Source organism: Chinchilla lanigera, unplaced genomic scaffold (assembly GCF_000276665.1).
Source record: "Chinchilla lanigera isolate Chin_1 unplaced genomic scaffold, ChiLan1.0 scaffold00028, whole genome shotgun sequence".
NCBI lineage: Eukaryota > Metazoa > Chordata > Mammalia > Rodentia > Chinchillidae > Chinchilla > Chinchilla lanigera.
The window spans coordinates 7,241,541-7,247,476 of record NW_004955429.1 but is presented as its reverse complement, the minus strand read 5'-3'; positions in this window follow the sequence as shown (position 1 = coordinate 7,247,476).

Below are 5,936 nucleotides of genomic sequence, written 5' to 3'. Positions count from 1 at the left end.
GCCCTTTTTTTTTTTTTTTTTTGAGACAGGATCTCGCTGTGGAGTTCAAGCTGGTCTTGAGCTCAGTGTGTAATCCAGGATGATCTCAAACTCCCAGTGATCCTCCTGCCTCAGCCTCCAGTGCTGGGATGACAGGCGTGTGCCACCACACCCCACTAGTCAACAGAAATTTATTACTCTCCATTTTGAAGGCTATGAAGTCTAAGATCAAGACCTACAAGGGGCTGGGGATTTAGCTCAGCGGCAAAGCGCCTGCCTGGCAAGCGCAAGGTCGTGAGTTCGGTTCCTGGTACCAGAGAAAAACCAAGAAAAAAAAAAAAACAAAAAAACAAAAAAAAAAAAGACCTACAGATTTGGTATCCGAGGGCCAATCTCCTGGTTTGTAAAGAGCACCTTCTTGCTGTGCCCTCACATGGTGACATCTTTTTGTAGGACTCTAATCCCATTTATGAGGGCCCCATCCTTATGGCCTCTTGACTTCTCAGGGGCCCCACCCTCTTTCGCCATTGCCCACACATGAATTTGGGGCTAGACCCAAACACTGAGACCATTGCAACAGGCGTAAACAACTCGTGGAATTTCCACACATCCCACTGGCCCTGGGCATGAAGTACCAGATAGGAGCTGGCTTCCAGGGCAAGTCCTCAGGCAGAGACAATACCTAGGGTTCCCAAGGCCTGCCTTACTTGCCATGGAGTTCCCCCTGAGCATGGTGATTGGCATAGCATAAACATCTAAATAGTTCCTCAGTGAACCAATAGACACATAAAAATGGAGAATTTTAAATGGGTGTGGTGGCCATTCCTGTAATCCCAGCATTTGAGAGGCTGAGGCTGGAGGATCCCTTCAAAGCCAGCCTGGGCTGCATATGGAGTTCAAGGCCAGGCTGAACTACATAGCGAGACTCTATCTCAAAAAATAAAATATAAAATAAGAAAATAAAATGGAAAACTTCAGAGTAGGCTAGGGTCATCCACAGACTTCATGAAGGAGAGGGCCTTGATGTCAGCTTTCTATGGAGGGGCTTACTGATCAGAGACAGAGACCAGAAGAATCAGGCCAGCTCCAGGGGGTGCAGGGTGTGGAGTCTGAGATGGGGCAGACAGAAGCCCACGGAGAGCAGCGCAGACCTCACGTGGCAGGCAACATCGCTAGGGTGAAGCCTGACGAACCTTCCTCAGCTTTCTGCCCCAAGAACCGAGACCGAGGGCCAAGCTCACACCAGGCCTACAGAAGTCTCCACCACAGTCACTGCCAGCAGAGCAGGGCTGAGAAAACTTTAGTCAGGGCCAGACTGAGAAAATAAGACCGTGATCCCTCCCTGTGGGCCCATTCCTGTCCTCGAGACCTGGACTGCGTGGCTTCCAAATACTGTCATGTTACGCCAAGGCCATGTCCGCCACAGGCAGCTTCATCTCTGCCAGGAAACTCAGGACAAAAAAGGAAGCTGATGCATCTGCCCCACAGATAATATTCTTTTTTGGGAGCTATGTAGTTCAGGCTGGACTTGAGCTCATTGTGTAGCCCAGGCTGGCCTCTAAGGGTGATCCTCCTGCCTCCGCCTCCCTAGTGCTGGGATTATCCTGCAGGTAAAATCTACACTTGATCTTAGCCAAAAGGCCGAGAAGTGATGTCGCAGGTAAATTCTGTAGCTGATCCTAGACAGTACTGCTCACCTGTGGTCGCAGCTGGTTGGGTAAGTAAGGCAGGCAAATCGTTTGAGAGCAGGAGGAGTACAAGGCCAGCCTGAGCAACACAGCAGGACCCCATGCTGTTTCTCTCAGTTCTTGGGGACTCATTCTTCACCAACGGTGGTGGCGTTAACAGCTTCCATTTCTGTCTCAAGGCAAGGAGAAACAGTCACATCTCATTTTACTACAGTTTCTTTGATGATGTGTTCGCGGCTGTCAATATTTCCATCAGCCGGAGCACCACTGCTGGAAGAATGAGATGAACGAGTGGGAAGGAAAAAACTGCTCTGAAAACAAATGACGGTTACCATGTTACTCTGTTTTACCAAAAATATGAACAGTGCTCCCTACGGAACTCATATTTCAAATCAGTTCTGAAGTCGCTCAGGTTTCCATCAAGGGAGAGCAGTGCGGACCGGGGCAGAGACTGTTTTACACAATGAAACTGCAGCTGCCCAGAGATGACAAAAGAGGGGCTGAGAATTTAGCTCAGCAGCATAGTGCCAGCCTGGCAAGCCCAAGGTCGTGAGTTCAATTCCCGGTATCGGAAAAAAAAAAACAAAACAAAAAAAAAGAGTGAGATGACAAAAGATCTGTCATTTGCACCTACCCAGACAGCAAGAGAAAAAAGATAAACCTAAATCCCATGTCCTGGGTTGGATGCTCAAGACCATTTTGTTTGGTATCCCACGGGGAAACAATATGTATCTGTTTACTTAGTTCTACTCATAAAGTTGGGGGGGTTGGGGTTTTGTTTTGTTTTTCATTTTCATTGAGACAGGGTCTTGCTAGGTAGTCCAGGCTGGCCTTGAACTTTCTATGTAGCCCGAGCTGACCTGGAACTCACTAGGATCCTCCTGCCTCAGCCTCTGGCTGGGATGACAGGCATGCACCATCACACTAGGCTTTGTTTTATCTTGAGACAGGGTCTTACTATACTGCCCAGGCTGGCCCCAAAGTCTTGGGTTCAAGAGATCTTTCTGCCTCAGCCTCTTGTGTAGCCAGGACTACCTATCTGCAAAAAACTACACGCAGTTTCCCTTCAGTTTTAACCACCAGGATCAAAACAGTGAGGGTTGCATGACCATGTTTAGGGATGAGCTTCCACCTTCAGGAGGTCGCTTGCTATGACAGGGACAGACAACCTCGGGGAATGGCTTCTCAGTGGCATGAGAGAAAATAAGAAAGTTACACCAACTCTTCTTAGCAGACAGACAATGCAATTCCACAGGTCTCCAAACAAGATAGTCTTACAGTTAGGGCTTTTTTTTTCTTTTTTTCTTTTTTTCTTTTTTTTTTTTTTTTGCAGTGTTGGAGATCAAACCCAGGCCTTTGCACACTAGGCAAATGCTCTACCACTGAGCTACCCATCCAGCCCTAGAATATTCTTGTTTTATTTTGTTTTGTTTTGTTTGACACAGGGTCTTGCTGTGCAGTTCAGGGCTGGCCTCTCACTATGTAGCCCTGGATGGCTTCGAGCTCACAGAGATTCTCCTGCCTCAGCCTCCCAAGTGCTAGAATTACAGGTGTGCACTACCACAGTGGATAGTCTTCTTCATACTTTTACCCCACTTGAGACTGCATCTGCACTATAGAAACTGCACCTTGTAGTATTGACAGAGACAGACAGACAGAGAGAGACTGATCCCACCCCAGTGAGGACCTCCCAGCACACAGAGCTCGTCGTCATCTGTTTTATGTTGTAACAAAAGCCCTGACACTGCTCCCTTATGAGGAAAAGAGGTTCCTTTGGGCTCACAGCTCTGGAAGCTGAAGTCTCTACTGTGGGCCACTTCTGTCAAAGACCGGCTTTACCTGCATTGCACTAGTCTGACCAAGTCACATGGTGAAGGAATGCAGAGTGTAAGACACATCCAGAGGGCCCAGTGTGATGGCACACTCCAGCTTGCTGGCACACACCAGTAATCCCAGCACTCGGGAGGCTGAGGCAGGAGGATTGCCATGCGTTCAAGGCCAGCCTGGGCTACATAGGGAGTTCAAGACCAGCTTGAACTGCATAGCAAGACGCTGTCTCAAAAAAAGTGTTCAGAAGTGTGTTCTTTGCTTCATAAGAACACTCTTTCCAGCCATTTTTTTTCCTCCCCCCTATACTGGGAATTGGAGCCAGGATCTTTGCCCTGAGCTATATCCCCAGCCCCTATTTTATTTTTTATCCTGAGACAGGTCATGCTAATCTTACAGACTGCCCTAAGGGACACCATCCTTACGTAAAGAAACAGACACAGTGCACAGCCTATGAAAGCTCAGTGCTTCCAGCAGCATCTCGGTGTCCTCTGTGGGTACAATGAGGCAGAGGCCCAGGGCAGCTCCTATAAGGGCCCCGCACGAGCACGCATGTGTGCCCGTGTCCGCGCAAGCCTGGAGCCGTGGGCACACGCAGGAGCCCCGAGGGAAACCCGAACACTGCACAGTTTGGCTCAGAAGTGGAACAGATTGAAACAATCTATAAAAAGAATAAGAAACAGCAAGGGAATAGAGACAGAGGAGGATGAAGGCCACCATCTTACGGGAGAAGCATACGTGTCATAATTTGGAAAGAGATTGCACCAGCAGTTGTGACCCTTTGCTGGGAGATGCTATAAAGGTTTAAAATTTACCAACTGGGTAAGTGTGACAGGGCTGAAATCCCTGTTTACAGCCTTGAGTGACGTTAGATGCTCACCTCTGACATGGGAAAAAAGTTCAGGGTGCGCTGAAGTAAAAACTGCCCAGTCTAGACATAACTTGTGAAGTTTTCATTACCCTAAACTATTATAAAATAGTGCTTCAGCCAGGCATGGTGGCGCATGCCTAGAATCCCAGCACCGGGGAGGCTGAGGCAGGAGGATCAATGCAAGTTCAAGACCAGCCTCTGCTACAAAGTGAGCTCAAGGCTAGCCTGAACTGCATCGTGAGACCCTGTCTCAAAAAGACAAAAACAAAATAGTGCTTCACATTATACAAGGAAGCAAAATTTCAGAGAAATTATTATCAGTTTATCATTTCTTGCCAGGTGTTGAGGCAGGAGGATCACGGTGAGTTCGAGGCCAGCCTGGGCTACCTAGTGAATTCAAGAGCAGTCTGAACTATATAGCAAGACCTTGTCTCAAAAGAGCAATCAAACAGCCATAAAAACCAATTAACCATTGCTTATTCATAGGAAGAAATTAATTCTACTTTTTGAAGCAAGTTAAAGGAACCCTTTCATTTTTTATTGACTCTGCCAAAGTAAAAATAAAGAGGTACAAGGTGACATTTTCAGTCTCACAGGCGGGCTTAGAATGTGATCTATCAGAAAATGGAAGGGGTGTAGATCTCAGCTGATTTCCCTCGGGAACCTGTTTTCTGCAGGGTTTGGGTATTTAGCAAAGCTCCTGCATTTGGATAATAGCTCACCCTTTCTCAGAGGGCTTAGGTGTGGCTGATCCTTCTGACCCTCACAACTTAGCGTGACATCTGCATATTCAGTGTGAGGGAATGTGCACTGAGAGAGTTCACTTGAGGTGTCACGGCCAGCCACAGCCCCACGAGTAATTCCCAGTCTCCTCCTCTAGTCATTAATGCCTCGCTATACTCACACACAGGTAGCAGCTCCCATCCCAAGGACCATGACAAGGCCAGCACTGTGTGACTGAGCTTACACCGGGGCTTCCTGCTGGAGGCACCATGCTGCCATCTGGTTTGTGCTCCTCAGCCAGTGCCTGGGCCACAATGAAAATTCCAACACGGTCTCTGCTTGTGCAGGGAAAGGACCCCAGTGGGGGCAGGAACGCAGGGTTCTAGTCTTTGTTTTTGCTGCTGAGGATAACATAGCCATTGCCACCAACGCTATCCAATGGTTTTACCACACCTAATGCCTCCCACTGAGCATGCTGTGTGGAGAATCTCAATGAGCTTCTACTTCACTGATAAGAAAATCTAGTCCAAGCTAGGTGTGGTGACACACAGCTGTCATCCCAACCCCCAGGAGGCTGAGGCAGGAGGATCACCACAAGTTCAAGGCCAGCTTTGGCTACCTAATGAGTTCAAACTGAGTCTGAACTACACAGGGAGATCCTGTCTCAAAAAAAGAAAAGAGAAAAAAAAGAAAAGAAAAGGAAAAGAAAAGAAAAAAAAAAAACTAACTTCGTATTTGTGAAGATGTAAAGGTGCTCTGAACAGAATAGGAAAAGGCATCTGATGCCATTATTTTCTTACACTTTAGACTTTTATATTTTTTCACACTAGTTTATTTTGCTTTATACT